Raw genomic sequence first — 19,921 nt, forward strand, 5'->3', positions numbered from 1 at the left:
CCTGAGCTCATTCTAAGGTAAGGGAAGAAATAGCCAAGGTGACCCTCCTGTCAGCCTGGAGTAGATTTACCCCTTACTCTGAAGCCCCTTACTCTGTGGCTTGGATGCATTTTTGGATAGGCAATTTTGATTTTAGAAAATAAAGATTTCTTCATGCCAAAACTTCTGAGTCTCTCATTTTAATATCCTGGAGGCTGGGTGAAACCGTCAATAGACAACCCAGTGACCACATGTTTGCTTTATTTGTTACTCTCTTCTTGAATACTTTTGTTAGAACCCAAAGTAGAAAATAAAAACAAAAGTGACAAATGTCAAACTTCAGTCTGGCCGACATTTTGTCCCAGCTGACTTCTTCACTTTGCCGGACAGCCTGTCCTGCCCCAGTGACAGCTCACTGGTGGGGTAGGATTGAAGGCTACAGAATACTTCATGGTAAGACAAATGCTCTCCTTAAGTCTAGACCATGAACTCTTGGAGCAGCCACCCTAGAGACCCTAGTACTTCATTCTGGGAACATTCCTCACTGCCTCTTGGTCCTCTGGAGAGTAGATTCTCAAAGCAAAAAATCTGGGTCCTACTTTGGGCACAGCTTTGAATAGCTGCGTGATCTTGGACTAGTTTCTTCACCTTTCTGGACCCTTCTTTTCCTCAGCACATTCTGAGTCTAATTCTGAGCCTAGGTGTTAGACTTCTCATCACAACCAGACAGGTAGGCGATGGGGTGCAGGGGGATCTGCTTCTTGGCTGTGTTGTAAATCTTGGGCCTAAGGTGTTGTCTAGCCTCACTGAAATGGACAGAAGCTGTTAAGGTCTAAGGGTCCTCCTGTATGGGAGAAGCAGAGGGCCTGAGGCCCTGTCTATGTAGGGGAGTGGGTGGCTAATTCAAATACCTACAGTGCCAGTCAAGTTATCTAAATAAGGTAAGTGGGCCAGGAGACGTGATAGGGAAGAGTAAGGACTGGTGAATGGAAGAGTGTGTGTGATGTCTCAAGAGAACAGCAGCTAAGGAGACCCAGCTGATTGGCACCATGTAAGAACACAGCCTACAGCTGCTAGTCTTCCTACTTTTCAGAAGAAGCCAGAAGTCTAGGGAATTCTTCTCCCCTCCCCCAGTGTGAAATAACAAGTACTTTGAAAAGTTGTCAAATGTTTTAAATACCACATTAGGCTGAATTTGGCTCACAAGATCCTATTTTAACTTCTAGATTATAGGAAATTGAGCAAGGAATTAAAAATTGAGCTTATTGGCTGTTGATAACCATTTATGAATATGGATTTGTCTTGTTTCAGAGGCTTTTGACCAAGTTCCCCAGCTTGGGTTCACTTACGGCTTAAGTAACAGATAATGATTCAATAACAGATATGTTAATGGTCAGTAAAATAGGACTCAAGTTCTAAGGCTGGTGCAAAAGTGGATCTAGATATGCATTTTCTATACTGGATTCTGTCCCCTCTGCTTTTTTCCTCCAACAACTACCTTAAAATTAAAGAGTTTCACGCAAGGATACTAACGGCATATGGTATTAATACAAATGTATGCCATTTCTAATTTGAGCATAACAAAATCAAGAGGGAACACCACTGGCTGAACAGCAATGAGGAAACCTAGTGAAGTGCTGTGACTCTAAGTTTTAGACACTGCTATTTTTCTCCAGAGACAAGGTTGAATCATTCTTCCAAAACACTTACAACAAAAGCAAAAGGTAAGCACAAGGAAAAGGACAAACTTCAATGGGATGAAAGGCATATTAAAAAGCAAACAATGCCCTCTCCTCCCCTGCTCCATTGCCTGTGCTGCTCTGGGGCCATGCAGCCCAAGAAGGGAAGAAGATAAACAAGCAGAAACACATAGATGTGAAAACAGATAAACACGGAAATCTCCAGATTATGCAGCAAAGTCATGTTAAATCCAAATAACTCTTCATAAGTTAGCTCAAGATTTGAAGACTCCCTTGCTTACCCTTAAGGACCCTAACACCAAAACCTAAAAATGTCAGCATAAATGGGTCATGTTATAAGTGTTTCTTAAATCAAGGGCAAACTAATACACTTCAGTTTCAACAACTCAAATGTCTAGAGTTTTTAACTATTGGAATCCATTCTTATGGTCTAGATTATGTTTTCTTTTTTGTGAGTGTGACACACCCAATTTACAAAGTTTATAAAAGTTTCTAAGAAATAAAATCCCCATTAAAAATGGACTGAATACTTCAGAGTAGGAAAGGCTAGGACGCTCTAAGTTTAGAAGCACTTTAAGCTCTGCTCAACCAGGCAGACCAACATCTGGCTGGGGCCTCCTGGATCTATATGTTGCAACCATCTTGATGCCATGTAAACAGATGTCAGGGGATCTACAGGATTGCCTATCTGATCTGGAAAGACTTCTGGTGGCCTTGAGCCTACCTTGTTACAGAATACTATGTAACTACATGTGATAGTTCTAGCCTTCCCAAAGGCATCCTGAATCTACCAGAAGGCCTTTTTCCAGCATTTACAATCTTTCTTAGACTTCTGAGCTAATGTATCCCTGCATTTTGGTATTGGATTCTCCCTTATTCCCAAAGCTCACATTATCTAAGTGGCTGCTAATACTTTCTCTAAGAACATATACTTTATCTTGTGCCAAAGGCCTCCTATAATTGTCAGGACCCATGATTCTTGTCTTGAAATTACTTTGGTTCTAAGGACCTTTTAAACCAGCCTTTCCTAATTAAAATCACCTATCCCCTGTCATTCTAGAAGGTTCTATATTCTGTCCTTCAAACAAATCTAGATCTGTCTCCTTGTAGCTGGCTGGTCAGGTACAATGAATTTCTTGGAGCCTAAAATGTGCCTGATGCCTTGCTACCTAAAAAATAAAATAACTGGAGTTTCTTCTATGACCAAACTATCGATTTTGACTACTATCATTCACTAATGCCAGTCTCGATCAATGCTCTTAAGCTTTATACCTCTCTGAACTCTATGCTTCTCATGTTTACCTATAGCTCAGCCTCCAATGGACAGACCCCAATATGAATATGCTATCTAGTCATATATTCTTGTAACTCCAGTATCTGAACACACAGCATGGATACCCAGCACCACCCTCTATTCACTCTCTCATTATCTTAGAGGCCATAATCTCACACTCTTGATTGGATGTCTACTTCTAACTCCAGAGAGTGAATCCAATAATAAGTGTTACATAAACGTTATATTTGACATCCAGAGAACTCCGGAGGCCATCAGAGGATCACAAGCAAACATTTGCACCATACCTGTATACTCATGGTGGTCCCTCCTGCCAGCTATTCTGTGAAGGCCCAGACCATCCTGAGAGCAGGAGCAAAAAGAAGTCAGTTATCTTACGCTCTCAAAATAGCCATAAATTATTTTCCCCTTTAAAACTGGAAGAAGTCTTTGGCAGGGAGATGTGGGACTTATAAAATTAAACCTTCTATATATTCTCAGTACAGGTGTGAATATAAACTAGTATAACATCTCTAGAAATAAATTTGGCAATCATCCTATCTAATAATTCCTTTTTTAGGAATTTTCCATAAGAGAAATTATGTTAATATAAATGAAAGTATCTGTACGAGATTGATTTTATTAGTATAGAGGGATACTAAGAAATCGGCAGTACCTAATAATTGTTTCTCTCTAGACTAAGAGGAAGGAACTGGGTCTCCTGACTCTCCCAGCATTTTTTTAATTCATGCTATACTAAAATACTCTTGGAAGGTCTATGTGGAAGCTGCATGAGGTTGAACAGGATGAATAGAGACTGACTGTAGAGCGTGTTACAAGATGCACCATGTATGTTCATCTTTCCCCACCCTACCCTGTGCCCGTGAAGCTGACTTGCATATATCAGTGGGATCCTTTGACTTGTGGATTCCATGGAGATTCAACTGAGGAGATCTAACAGGAGCTCAAAGGGTAGAAGGAGACTGAGGTTAAGGATCTGTTTCACTGGTTCCATGCTTGCAAGATCGGCTTGGGCTAAGAGTGTCCTTCAACCAATGGTTGCTGGTCCTCTCAAGGTTTCCTTTTCTACCTAGCTCATTCCTTCTCAATTTTTGGTAGATGATTTCTCTTGTGTCACTTGTTTTTGCATGTCTTGCAAGCAAGGTAACAATGGCTCTTCTGTTCTGAACTATCTTTTCAAGGATATTCGTATAGTGAACAGCTTTGGAAGGTAGTGATAGCATCTCTAGTGAAGGGTGCAGATTTGTTTGCTATCCAAACAGTGAAAATACTATCTCCATCCACAGAAAAGATTTGGAAGTGTCCCCGGCAGTTATCTTACAAGAATGGCCATTTCCTCTGCTTGGTTCCTAACCTGTAACACAAACCAACTCTGTGTAGCATCCACCTGGACCTGTCTCCTCATGACCACTGTGGGATGTGGGACTTGGGCAATGTAGAGAATAACCAACTGCAGTGAGCGATAAAGTCCTTGGTCTCTGACCCAAGAGTCTCATGTCTTCTGCTAGCAACTAGGAAACTGAGGCTAGCTAACGTGTTAGATTGCAAGGAGGATAAGATATCAAGCCCTTCACAGTTCTTGACAATAACTATTTCCTCCCCTTACTTTTTGGAGCCTAGGAATAGACTGATCTTGATTGTCAATAATCCTGGTTTTTTGCACTATCCCGTGAAGTTCCCACACACTTGTAGCAATAAACCCTCTGCATAACATCCTAATGTTAGCATTATTTTTCCTTTTGATAATTTACTGATTGACAGTACAAATGTAACATTTCATATGCCTTTAGTATTATGATACAGGGAATAGAATAGAAGGAACAGATATAGAGGATGATAAAGAGGCAGATGTAAATGGAAAGATGAGTAAGTAGATATAAGAGAGTTTTAAGAAAAGCCTCACAGAAGTCCTGGGATTCTGAAGGCAGAAAGGTCACACCATTGACTGGATTAAGAATGTCAGAAGGAACATCCAGGTTGAGGGGCCATCAGTGCATAGGTTTAGGGCATATAATTTAGGTCATGTGAGTGCAGCCCAACGTAACTCCAAGAGAGTTACCCATAATACTGCCAGGTGCATATTTTATTTATGAATACATAGTTGATACTTCACTTCTTCCTCAAAACATTTCAGTGATAAGTGTTTTAATCCTTTTAATGAGATAAAAATCATGAAAGAAGCCACTTAGTCTCTAAATACCTTTCATATTGTATATATGGTTTACTACCTACGTGGCTCATAATTGGGAGGTAACTCAAACATCCCAAACCACAAACAAAAAATCAACAGGCATTATAACTGTTGTTTCCTGACTAAGGTTTACTTATTTTAATTTAACCCAATACAGACAAGGGCAGAAATAGGTTAAAGTTGTCTTTCCACTATAGGAAAGGAAGATAAAGGCAATACTATACTTTGAGTTTCTATTTTTATGTAGAGCCATTTACAAAAGCCTAGTTGACAACATTTAAAAATAATCACAGCAGATACCACCTTGATAACATGGGACTCTTTGGGCAGGATATACCAAGTACCTAATCTGCACCAATTTAGTAAAAGTCATTACGGAGGATCCAAATAAATTGAGAGATAACCCATGTTTGAGGAAAAAAGAAAAAATAAAACAAAATATACATTTCAACCATAAAACTTAAGGATCACTTTCAGTAAATGAGGGAAGAGAGCAAAAGAAATCTCATACTATAATATGTAGTATGGGTTAACCGCAACAAATTACAAACAACGATAAAAAGATACCTCCATTAAAACAACAGTCAGATACCACCACACATCTATTAGAATGACCAAAGTCCAGAACACTGACAATACCAAATGCTGGTGAAGATGTGGAACAACAGGAACACTCATTCACTGCTGGTAGGAACACAAAATGGTACAACCACTTTGGAAGACAGTTTGGCAGTTTCTTACAAAAGTAAGCACACTCTTACCATATGACCCAGCAATCATACTCCTTGATATTTACACAAGGTGTTGAAAATTTATATCCACATAAAAACCAGAATATTTATATTTATAGCAGCTTTATTCATAATTGCCCAAATTTGGAAGCAACCAAGATGTCGTTCAGTAGATGAATGGATTAATAAAACGTGGTACATCCAGACAATTGATTATTATTTGGCCCTAAAAAGAAATGACCTATCAAGCCATGAAAAGACATGGAGGAAATTTAAATGCATATCACAAGTGAAACAAGTCAATCTGAAAAGGCTACATTTTGAATGATTCCAACCATGTGACATTCTGTAAAAGGAAAAACCATGAAGACAAGTAAAAATATCAGTGGTAGGAGAGGACGGGGGTGAGAGAGGGATGAATAGGTGGTGCACAGAGGATTCTTAGGGCAGTGAAACTACTCTATATGATATTATAATGGTGGACACACCTTATTATGTATTTTTCCAAATCCATAGAATGTACAACACCAAGAGCAAACCTTGATGTAAACTATGAACTTTGGCTGAATATGATGTGTCAATGCAGTTTCATCAACTGTAATGAATGTACCATTCTGGTGGTTTATGTTGATAATCGGGGAGAGGCTGTGCATGTGTGGGGATAGAGGTATACGGCAAATCTCTGTACCTTCCCCTCAATTTTGCTGAGAACACAAAGTAGCTATATAAGTCTTTAAATTAAAAAAAGATACCTCCATAAATATCCCTCAAAATTTGGAAATCATAAGAGTCATATTTAAATACTAGTATCTTTAAAAGACTACTAAAAAATTGTTAAAAGAGTCAATGATTTGCCGGGTGATTTATAGGCATATGTCATTGCTGGCAGGTGCGGCAGAGACTTTGAATCCCTGAGCATATTGTGTTTGTTCAAGCCTAAAGACCTGTGGCCAAATTGAGGTGCCTTATAGCATTTCCTCAAAAAAGAGTCATCATATAACTTAGCAATTGACTTCTAGGTATATCTCCAAAAAAAGTGAAAGCAGGGACTAAGCAGATTTTTTTGTACACAAATGTTCATAGCAGCATGATCAATAGCTAAAAGGCAGAAACAGAGCCAGCCTTGATGGTCTAGTGGTTAAAGTTCAGCACTCTCACCACTTCAGCAGCCTGGGATCATTTCCTGGTCACGGAACCACACCACCCACCTGTCAGTCGCCGTGCTGTGGCAGTGGCTCACACAGAAGAACTAGGACTTACAACTAGGATATAAACCCATGTACTGGGGCTTTGGGGAGAAAAAAAATGTGGTGTATCTGTACAATGGAATATTATTCAGCCTTAAAAAGGAAGGAACAGGAAATTCTGACACATGCTACTACATGAATGAACCTTGAGGATATGATGTTAAATGAAATAAGCCCGACACAAACAGAGAAATATTTTATGATTCCATTTATATGAGGTACCTAAGAGAGTCAAATACATAAAGACAGAAAGTAGAGTCATGGTTGCCAGGGACTGAGGGAGGGGGAATGGAGAGTTACTGTCTAACGTGGACAGAGTTTCAGTTTGGGAAGACGGCAATAGTTCTGGAGATGAGTGGTGGTGACAGTTGCACAATGATGTGAATGTACTTAATGTCACTGAACTGTACACTTTAAACTGGTTAAAATCGTAAATTTCACTTTATATGTATTTTACCACAACTTGAAAAAAAGTGAGCTGGAGAGATCACTTTTAACAAAAAGCGAGCCCCTAGAGATCCAGAAGTCTGAGATTGGGAGCCCCATGCAGTCATCTGTCTGGGGTTGTATATGTTAGAAATAACTAGGCTTCAAATGAAACACTTAAAGAAGGTGTTTGAGACATAAGGATACTTAAAAATAGGTACTCTGAGAAAAAAAGGACATATTTTTACATTGGAGGTTAGCTAAAAAAAAGAATCCCTATAAAATCTTCATGGCTTCCTCTAGGCGCTAAAAAGGTCACATTTTAAAACGAAAATGCCTCATTAGCATTTCACTAGTAACACTCTGATTATAATTGCTGCTGCACCATTTCTTTTGAGCAGTATATTTTATTTAACATTATTTAACTTGTGTAAGTTTCACCAAACCTGTGGCCACTGACCTAAAAAAAACATTGCTTAATTACAAAGTTAACCTAAAACAAATGTTAAGGAAATTATATGGGAAGAACATAAAAACATTTTCTATTGTATTACAACAGAAGGTAAGCCATTAGCCAAGTGATGTAATATTTAACCTTTTGTGATTGCGCAAAAATAATGCAGAGTTTTATGCACTGGATATTATTCCATATGGAGATTTAACAGTGGAGTAGGGAGTAAACTAAGCCTCTCTAAAAGCCAACCTAATTTCCTTCCTTTGAGCAACAGCAGGAGGTCTCCTCTTTCATGCAATATTATGTCACTTCCTTATGATGCAGACAAGCCTGTGGTCTTGATGAAAAGCAAAGATGACAAAGCTGTGTTTCACTAACATTATGTCCAAGGGAGAGCAGAAGTTCATTTCAGATGGCCAGAGGGAGGAAGCGTAAACCATCTGTTTTAGTGTCCTAAGTCTGCTATAACAAGTAAACTGAGTGACTTAAACCAACAGAAATGTAGTCTCTCCCAGTTATGGAAGCCAGAAGTCCAAAATCAAGGTGTTGGTAGGAACACACTTCTGAAATGTGCAAGGGAGAGTCCTTCCTTGCCTCTTCTAGCTTCTGGTGTTTGCCAGCAATCCTTAGTGTTTCTTGGTTTGTGGAAGCATCACACCAGTCTCTGCCTCCATCATCACAAAGCTGTCTTCTCCCTGTGTCCTCACACAGTCTCCCATCTGTGCATGTCTGTCCTAATCTCCTCTTCTTATAAGGACACAAGCCCTCTTGGATTAGGGCACCATGCTAATGAGCTCATTTTAAATTGAGTACATCTGCAAAGACCCTATTTGTGAAAAAGGTCACATTCATAGGTCCCAAGGGTTCAGATCTCAACATATCTATTTGGAGGACGCAATTCAACCTACAACACCATCCAGCTGCAGCTTGGAAGGGACTGAGTACAACCCAGGATCCTGCTGCCTCAAAACCAGTGACTTGATTCAGCTGGTGTGACGTTATTCCAGGCTCATCCCTGAGAGAATCACCTCACCATCATTCAGACTCTCATTCATACAAGAAAGGGTAGCTCTAAAGGATTATGGGCAACTAGGTAGGCATGATGTCCCTGCATTTGCATGATTCATACCATTTCCTCATCCAAATCCCAGCCCTGTCACACCCTCTCTCTTTATTTATAATTTTGATATTTCATTCACCATGGATTTCTTTGCATTGATTTTGCTTTTCCCAAATGTTGCCTTAAAATAGTACTTATCCTGAGTTTTCAGAACACTCAAATTTTGCACCCCAAGTGATACCTCATTCCCCTCACCCTAGTCCTAGCCCTGCATGTGACTATCAAATGTCTCCCAGGATATAAAATTCTAGCTCTCCCATGCAGTATTTGCCCATGCGTGTTCCATTCTCCTCTCTTAAAAGACATAAGTCCTCTTGAGGCTCAAATCTATTGGCTGTCTTATACCCATGGCAATTTACAATCTGCTTCCACACATGTTTTATTATTTCAAATAGATATTTAAATAGGCATTTCAATAATTTAAATACACATTTCAGTAATTCATTGAGAGCCAGATCACTACAGAAGGGGCAAAGCAGGAAATCAGACTTAGATCTTCATGCATCTGAGCTCATTTTTCTTTCTACCTCAGCATATCGAGCTTCTTATAAAACAAGAAGTAATGAGTTGGAGGTTAGCCCATGAGGATATATTCCTGGGCCTGCAGGGGTTAGGGAATTGAAATTTAATCTTTAAAACTTGTACTCTTTCTTCATGGCACAAATGTTTCCTTGTCCATAACCCCTTTCTTTTCTATCTCTGGAAGAACCCTAAATACTAGTTGTGTCTGTGTCATGAGCGTTTGTCATTCTGTAAATAATTGAGGAGGTAGCAAAGGAAGCCTCATTCGACACAGGCCCTCTGTAAGCTGTAAGATGATGGTCTATTCTACAGAATGAAATGACCCTTATAGAGGAAATATCACTCTCTCTATACATATAAATATATATGTTTTCCCCCACACTAACTCAGTAGTTAACAAAGAGTAGATGCTTAATCAATAGTCATTGACTAGATGAACAATTAAGTTATGCGATACCAGCAATAGTATTATCTGGGTCATCTTCTTGCCCAACAATGAACATTTTCATTCAATTGCTGATTGTAAGTATGTTAGCAGGAATTCTGATGCATTGCATATCAGAAGCAGGTGCAGAGAGGAATCATTTTTTGCTGTTTTGAGGCTCCGTTCCATTAACTCACTTGTCTTGTCCTTATCAGAATTGCAGCCCATAACAAAGGAAGGGAAAATAGGATTTGGATTATCTTTGGCTAGCTTTAGGTGTTCTTAAGGTCAAATTTAGAATCCAACACATTTGTTCCTCACTCATTTGGAAACTTCTGCACTGAAGCTGATATAAGACACTTCTGTGACTTTGCAAGAACATACAGAAGCAAGTAGAATGACTAAATATAACTATGCTTCTACACAGTGGAATCAAAGAACAATTGTTTTAACCACATTATGGAGAGAGTTTTCTGTTATCTTGTGTCATGTAGACATTCTGGAGCCAGTGGAGAAGCACCCCAAACTAATCTGATTTGCCATTTCCCCAAATAATGAAAAAAGAGAAGGTCTGTAGAGGTCCATGGCAAATTTGACTGGAAACAGCTTGAAATCTGCAATAAGCAACGGAAAACCGTGGGATGACATCACTTGTAATGGCAGAGTGAGAGCCTCCAAAAAGTGATCTACTCCATAAAAGAATACTTGGAAAGACTTATCAAAAACAGTATTTTCAGGAGTATAGAAATGAACCAAAGCTAGCAGCAATCCATAAAGCATTTATTCAAGAAAGATCCATAAATTTCAAATAAGAACAGTGAGCTTTGCAAGGTCTTAAATTGCCCTATTCTCATACCCTCTCCCATGTTCCATGGTTGCCTTAATGACAAACATCCCACAATCATGGGGAAAACCAGTGGCCTAACAGTCACTAGAGGGATAAGGAGCCCTGTCTGCAGAGAATTGTCATTCTTTGATTTGTCTGGCAGATCCCTGAAAGAGGCCACTCACAAGGTCATCTTTATTGGACCTGACAGAGCTCCTGCACAGGAAAGCCTTTTCCCTGAGAGAATTAGTCAAAACAAGCAGAGACAGCTGTTTAACAGTGCAGTTACCTGAGGAAGCAATAAAGCCAGGGCAAATAACAAGCTATTGGAAAATATTTTTTAAAAAGCTGGAGAACTATACATCCTTGGGGGCTTTTCAAAGCTCTGACATAATCCTGGGAATCAAGAAGACCTCATGTATGCACAATGTGCACGCATGATCAGAGATGAACACAAGCAGAGGAAAGACCTGAGAAGGACCTCAGCTCCCACCTATGTCTGACCTTGAAGCACTGCACAAGGAATAAGTGAAAGCCAAGGCAGAGCTGCCAACTAGCCCCGGAAATTAGCCAAAGGTTTCCAAGAATCCAAGGAGTACGTATTCAAGAAGAAAGGTTGAATCCTGGTAAGAACAGTGAAGAGATGAAGACACTGCCTGACTGAGTGTAGAGATATGTACCAACAGGTGCCCGAAGACCCTTGCCTGACTGGGACGTTTCAGACATTTAAGAAAACATGTCTGTCCAGTCACTGGCTGAACACCAAGCTAATAGTAGAGATTTTGGTGGAAAAACACAACAGAGAATATAAACTTTACAGGAAATTCATTAAACAAGCAAATGGCAGCTACAGAAATGACAAAAACAATCAGCAAAACAAACCCTAAGGAGCATGAAGAATTTGATTTTCAGAGTGGCAGTGTTATCTAAATTGTCCAATTTTCAATAAAAAAAATGCAAAACACACAAAGACAACAAATTATGGCAACAAATGGATTGAACTCTCTAATCAAAACTCAGAGTTTGGCAGAAAGGATTTAAAAATCTAATGATCTACAAGAGCTTCGTTTTAGTTCCAAAGAAACAAAGCAGGATGGCCATAATAAAAACCACAGACAATAACAAGTGTTGGTGAGGGATGCATGAAATTTGGAATTCTCATACATTGCTGGTAGGAATTAAAGTGGTGCAGCCATTTTGGAAAACAGTCTGGGGAAAAAGGTTAAACACTGAGTTAACATATGACAAAGCAATTCCACTTTTATGTATAGATCCAAGAGAATTGAAAACATATCCACACAAAAATTTGTGTACACATGAATGTTCATAGTAATATTATTCATAACAGTCAAAAAGTGCTGAAAGTTCAAATGTCCATCAATTGAAGAATAAACAAAATGCTGTATATCCCTAATATGAAATATTGCTTACCCCCAAAAAAAGTGTATTGGTCCATGCTACCACATGGATGAACCTTGAGAACATTATGCTAAGTGATCATAGCTAGACACAAGTCCACATATTGTACAAGTCCATTTACATGCAAAGTCCAGAAAGGTAAATCCATAGAGACAGAAAACAGACTAGTGGTTGCCAGAGACTGAGGAGAGGAATGGGGAATGATTGCTAATGGGTGTGGGTTTCTTTTGTGGTGATGAAAAATATCTGGAATTAGATGTTGACAGTGGTTGAACATGTGAATGCACTAAAAGCCACTGAATTGTATACTTCAAAAAATTGTATGGGGGAGTTAGCCCCATGGCGTAGTGGTTAAGTTTTATGCACTCTACTTTGGAAGCCTGGGTTTGCAGGTTCAGATTCTGGGCATGGACCTACGCCACTTGTCAGCCATGCTGTGGTGGTGACCCCCATAAAAGTGGAGGAAGACTGGCACAGATGTTAGCTCAGGGCTAATCCTCCTCAGGAAAAACCAGGAAGATTGGCAATAGATGTTAGCTCAGGACTGATCTTCCTCAGAAAAAAAAAATGTATGTGCATTACACCTAAATAAAAATAAATTCTAAAAATTCCATGATGAACAAAATCAGCAAGAGAGTAATGTGGCACCCTGGGGCCAAGAAATAATTGATAATGATGATCCTGTCTTTATTTGCAGTGCCCATTATTTGTTCCTCAGGATTTTTTGGCAATAATTTTGAATTTTTAAAGATATTGCATTAAACTATAATTTATATTGAAATAAAGAATTGCGTTGTAAATTGTAGTACAGCACCTCAGTGATCCTTAAATTTGCTGTCACTATCATCTTTAAGTAAATATATGCTGTGGTTAATTTTTGGCTCATGATAATTTAGAACCCAGGATAGTAATAGTAAGAAGGGTAAAAAAGTGGGGAGTCAAAGGATGGGCCCCACCACTTAATGATATTCCTCTTCATTAATTAATGAAGTAAGTATTTGATTTCCTCTTTCTTTCCTTCCTTCCTTTCTTTGAATAAAGTACTACTTAGGTGTCATGTTTTCAATTGCGGGCCAAAATCCAAAGTGCTTGTCAGCAGAGGGGTGTTGCTGCTATCCTCTTGTATTCAATGGAAAAAAAAAGTCTAAGAGAGTCAACTGCTATTGACACTAGCAAGTACCAGTTGATAAACACAACTTTTTCTATGAATAATATGTACTATTTTCATTTCCATTGAATACAATGATGGCTATAATAAAAGTGAGGTAGTGATGTTCCTGTCCACATCTGTCAGACACAGAGGTTCTTTGGCTCCCATGTAGTCATTGCTGGATCATGGAAGAACAATGGGGCAAGATATGGCAGCTAAACCTTGGATGGGAAAAAGCAATGCAAGTGGTTACAGGTCCCAGAGGGATTATTTCATATTCTTTTTATGGATTTTTTACTGTTTTTATTGTGGTAAGAGTGGTTTCTAACATTATATGAATTTCAGGTGTACATTGTTGTATATGTCGATTTCTGTGTAGATTACAACATGTTTACTACCCAAAGACTACTTGCAATCCATCACCACATGTGCCTAATCATCCTTTTAGCCCTCCTTCCCCCCTTCCCCTCTGGTAACCACCAATTCAATCTCTGTTGCTATGTGTTTGTTTTTCATTGTTTTGACCTTTTACTTATGAATGAAATCATATGGTATTTGACTTTCTCCCTCTGACTTATTTTATTTAGCATAATACCCTCAAGGTCCATCCATGTTGTCACAAATGGCCGGATTTCATCATTTCTTATGGCTGAGTAATATTCCATTGTGTATATATACCACATCTTCTTTAATCCATTTGTCCCTTGATGGGCACTTTGGTTGCTTCCAAGTCTTGGCTATTTTGAATAATGCTGTGGTGAACATAGTGGTGAATGTATCTTTATGCATTAATGTTTTCATGTTCTTTGGATAAATACCCAGCAGTGGAATAGCTGGATCATACAATAGATCTATCTTTAATTTTTTGAGGAATCTCCATACTGTTTTCCATAGTGGCTGCACCAGTTTGCACTCCCACCAGCAGTGTACGAGGGTTCCCTTCTCTCCACAACCTCTCCATCACTTACTGTTTCCTGTCTTGTTAATTACAGCCATTCTGACAAGAGTGAAGTGATAGCTCAATGTACTTCTGATTTGCATTTCCCTGATACTTAATGATGTTGAACATCTTTTCATGTGCCTGTTGGCTATCTGTATATCTTCTTTGGAGAAACGTCTGTTCAGATCTTTTGCCCATGTTTTTAATTGGGTGGTTATTTTTATTGTTGTTGAGATGTATGAGTTCTTTGTATATTTTGGATATATCAGATATATGGTGTTCAAATATCTTCTCCCAGTTTTTAGGCTGTATTTTCATTTTGTTCATGGTTTCCTTTGCTGTGCAGAAGCTTTTTACTTTGATGTAGTCCCATTTATTTATTTTTTCTATTGTTTCCCTTGCCTAATCAGACATGGTACTTAAAAATACGCTGCTAAGGGGCTGGCCCCGTGGCCGAGTGGTTACGTTCGCGCGCTCCGCTGCAGGCGGCCCAGTGTTTCGTTGGTTCGAATCCTGGGCGCGGACATGGCATTGCTCGTCAGACCACGCTGAGGCAGCGTCCCACATACCACAACTAGAAGAACCCACAACGAGAAATATACAACTATGTACTGGGGGGCTTTGGGGAGAAAAAGGAAAAAATAAAATCTTTAAAAAAAAAAAAAAAAAAATACGCTGCTAAGACTGATTATGAAGAGCGTACTCCCTATGTTTTCTAGAAGTGTAATGGTTCCAGGACTTACATTCAAGTCTTTAACCCATTTTGAGTTAATTTTTGTGTATGGTGTAAACTAGTGGTCTAGTTTCACTCTTTTGCATGTGCCTTTACAGTTTGCCCAACACCATTTATTGAAGAGACCTTCCTTTCTCCATTGTATGATCTTGGCTCCCTTCTTGAAAATTAGCTGTCCATAGATGTGTGGGTTTATTTCTCGGCTCTTGACACTGTTACTTTGCTCTGTGTCCATTTTTGTGCCGGTACCATGCTGTTTTGGTTACTATAGCTTTCAAGTATATTTTGAAATCAGGGAGTGTGATACCTCTAACTTTGTTCATTTTTCTCGGGATTCCTTTGGCTGTTTGGGATCTTCTGTTGTTCCATATATTTTAGGATTCTTTGTTCTATTTCTATGAAAAATGTTGTTGGAACTTTGATAGTCATTGCATTGAATTTGTAGATTGCTTTAGGAAGAATAGAAATTTTAACTATATTAATTCTTCCAATCCAAGGCCACGGAATATCTTTCCATTTTTTTGTGTCTTCTTCCATTCCTTTCAACAATGTTTTATAGTTTTTGGTGTACAGATCTTTCACCTTTTTGGTTAAGTTTATGCCCACATATTTTATTCTTTTTGTTGCAATTGTAAATGGAAGTGTATTCTTAATTTCTCTTTCTGCTCCTTCATGTTAGTGTATAGAAACGCAACTGATTTTTGCATGTTGATTTTGTATCCTGCAACTTGACCATATTCATTTATTATTACTAAAAGTTTTTTAGTGGATTCTTTAGGGTTTTCTACATATAAAATCATGTCATCTGCAAATACTGACAGTTTCACTTCTTCCTTTCCAATTTGGGTCACTTTTCTCTCTTTTTCTTGCCTGATTCCTCTCACTAAGACTTCTAATACTATGTTAAACAAGAGTGGTTGGGCTGGCCTGGTGGCACAGTGGTTAAGTCTGCACATTCCACTTTGGCAGCCCGGGGTTCACCGGTTCAGATCCTGGGTGCAGACATGGCACCACTTGGCAAACCATGCTGTGGCAGGCATCCCACATGTAAAGTAGAGGAAGATGAGCACAGATGTTAGCTCAGGGCCAGTATTCCTCAGCAAAAAGAGGAGGATCAGAAGCAGATGTCAGCTCAGGGCTAATCTTCCTCAAAAAAAAAAAAGTTAAAAAAAAAAAGAGTGGTGAAAATGGGCATCCTTGTCTGGTTCCTGTTCTTAGAGGGATAGCTTTCAGCTTTTCTCCATTGAGAATGATATTTGCTGGGTGTTTGTCATATATGGCCTTTATTATTTTGAGGAACTTTCATTCTATACTCATTTTACTCAGAGTTTTTACCATAAATGGATGCTGTATCTTGTCCAATGCTTTGTCTGCATCTATTGAGATGATCACGTGATTTTTATTCTTTGTTTTGTTAATGTGGTATATCACATTGATTGATTTATAGATGTTGAACCATCCCTGCATCCCTGGAATGATCATGGTGTACGATCTTTTTAATGTATTGTTGTATTCAATTTGCTGGTATTTTGTTGAGGATTTTTGCATCAATGTTCATCAGTGATATTGGCCTTTAATTTTCTTTTTTTGTGTTTTCTTTGCCTGGTTTTGGTATCAGGGTAATGTTGGCTTCGTAGAATGAGTGGGGAAGCTTCCTGTCCTCTTCAACTTTTTGGAAGAGTTAGAGAAGCATAGGTATTAAGTCTTCTTTGAATGTTTGGTAGAATTCACCGGGGAAGCCATGTGGTCCTGGACTTTTATTTTTTGGGAGGTTTTTGCTTACTGTTTCAATCTCCTTACTGGTGATCGGTCTGTTCAAATTCTCTAATTCTTCTTGATTCAGTTTTGGAAGGTTGTATGATTCTAAGAATTTACCCATTTCTTCTATATTATCCATTTTGTTACTGTAATAGCTTTTCATAATATTATCTTACAATCTTTTGTATTTTTGAGTGTCTGTTGGAATTCGTCTGCTTTCATTTCTGATTTTATTTATTTGAACCTTCTCTCTTTTTTCTTGGTCAGTCTAGCTAAAAGTATGTCAATTTTGTTTATCTTTTCAAAGAACCAGCTCTTGGTTTCATTGATTTTTCTACTGTTTTTTCAGTCTCTATTTCATTTATTTTTGCTGTGATTTTTATTATTTCCTTTCTTCTACTAATTTGGGATTTGTTCTTTTTCATATTTCCTTTAGGTGCACCATTAGAGTTTTTATTTCAGATTTTTCTTGTCTGTTGAGGTAGGCCTGTATTGCTACAAACTTCCCTCTGAGAACAGATTTTTCTGTATCCCATAGATTTTGGCATGTTGTATTTTCATTCTTATTTGTCTCCAGGTAACTTTGATTTCTCTTTTGATTTCTTCATTGACTGAATCATTGTTCAGTAGCATTTTGTTTAATCTCCACATATTTGTGGCTTTTCCGATTTTCTTCCTGTAGTTGATTTCTAGTTTCATACCTTTGTGGTCAGGAAAGACACTTGGTATTATTTTGATCTTCTTAAATTTATTGAGATTTGTTTTGTGGCCTAATGTATGATCAATCCTGGAGAATGTTCCATGTCCATTTGAAAAGAATGTGTATTCTGTGGTTTTTGCATGGAACGTTCTCTATATATCTACTAAGTCCATCTGGTCTAATACGTCATTTAAGGCCAACAATTCCTTATCTATCTTCTGTTTGGAGGATCTCTCCACTGGTGTAAGTGGAGAGCTAAAGCCCCCTACTATTATTGTGTTACTGTCTACTTCTCCTTTTACGTCTGTTAATAATTGCTTCATATATTTAGGTGCACCTATGTCGGGTGCACAGATATTTAGAAGTGTCATATCCTCTAGTTTGATTGTTCCCTTTGTCATTATGTAGTGCCCGTCTTTGTCCCTTATTACAGATTTTGTTTTAAAGTCTGTTTTGTCTGATATAAGTATTGCTACCCCAGCTTTATTTTCTTTGCCATTTGCATGGAGTATCTTTTTCTATCCCTTCAATTTCAGTTTGTGTGTGTATTTAGTTCTGAATTGTGTCTCCTGTATGCAGCATATATGTGGGTATTGCTTTTTTATCCAATCTGTCACCCTATGCCTTTTGATTGGGACATTTAGTCCACTGACATTTAAAGTAGCTATTGATAAATATGTACTTATTGTCATTTTGTTACTTTTTTTCTGGGTGCTTTACTAGTTCTTTCCTGTTCCTTTCTTCTCCTGTTCTCTTCCCTTGTGGTCTGAGGTCTTTCTTTAGTATTATGTTTAGGTTCCTTTCTCTTAAATATTTGTGTAATTTTTATAGGTTTGTCGTTTGTGATTACCATGATGTTTGTATTTAAAAATCTATGTATATAGCAATCTATATTGAGTTGATGGTCTCTTTAGTTTGACCTCTTTCTAAAAGTTCTATTCTTTTACTCCTCTCCGCCCACATTTTATGCTTTTGAGATGATATCTAACCTCTTATTTTGTGTGTATCCATTACCCTCTTATCACTGAAATGGTAAGTACTTTTAGTACTTACATCTTTTGACCTCCATATTATCTTTATAGGTAGCTGACATGCTGCCGTTTACTGTATTTTTGCCTTTACCAGTAATTTTATTGTCTTTTTTTTTTGGATAATTTTCTTATTCCTATTTGTGGTCTTCTCTTTCCAACTTAAGTCTCTTTAGTATTTCTTGTATAACTGTTTTCTTGTTTATAAACTCCTTTAATTTTTGCTTGTCTGGGAAAATCTCTATCTTTCCTTCCATTCTGAATGATAACCTTGCTGGGCAGAGTATCCTTGCCTATAGGTTGTGTCCTTTCAGCACTTTAAATATATCATGCTATTCCCTTCTATCCTGTAAGGTTTCTGCTGAGAAGTCAGCTGATAGCCTTATGGCATTTCCTTTGTATGTCACTTATTGCCTTTCTCTTGCAGCTTTTGGGATTCTCTATCTTTAATTTTGGACATTTTAATTATAATGTGACTTGGTGTGGGCCTCTTTGGGTTTATCTTGCTTGGTGTTCTCCACGCTTCCTGTACTTGGAGGTCTGTTTCCTTCGTGTCGTTAGCAAAGTTTTCGGCTATTATTTCTTCAAATAGATTCTCTGCCCCTTTGTCTCTCTCTTCTTCTTGGACACCTATAATACAAATGTTAGTGCACTTGATGTTGTCCCAGAGTTTCCTTAGAGTGTTCTCATTCTTTTTCTCTTTTCTTTTATCTGTTCAGCTTGGGTGTTTTCCTCTAGTCTTTCACCCAGCTCATTGATCTGTTCTTCCATATCATCTACTCTGCTATTGAGACCCTCTAGTGCATTTTTCATTTCCAGTATTGTATTCTTCATTTCCGATTGTTTTTTCTTTTATATATTCCAATTCTTTGTTGATTTTCTGTGTTCATCCATTCTTCTCCCAAGATCAGTCAACTTCCATATGACTTTTTGCTTGAACTCTTTTTGTCAGGTAGATTGTGTATTTCTGTTTCATTTAGTTCTTTTTCTGGGGTTTTGTCCTATTCCTTTATTTGGAATGTATTCCTTTGCTTCTTTATTCTGCCTCTTTCTCTCTGCTTACATCTATGTATTAGGTGGGTCAGCTATGTCTTGTGATCTTGGAGAAGTGGCCTAATGTAGGAGACAGTTTTTGAGGCCCAGCAGTGTGCTTCCCTCTTGTCACTAATTCCAAATGTTCCAGGAGTGACCCCTCTGTGTGCTACATATGTACTTCTGTTATGGTAGGTTGCTCCTGCTCCAGGAGACAAGGGAGTCTAGGCTGTCCCCCTGACTGGCT

The sequence above is a fragment of the Equus przewalskii genome, chromosome X (genome assembly GCF_037783145.1).
Source record: "Equus przewalskii isolate Varuska chromosome X, EquPr2, whole genome shotgun sequence".
NCBI classification, from domain to species: Eukaryota; Metazoa; Chordata; class Mammalia; order Perissodactyla; family Equidae; genus Equus; species Equus przewalskii.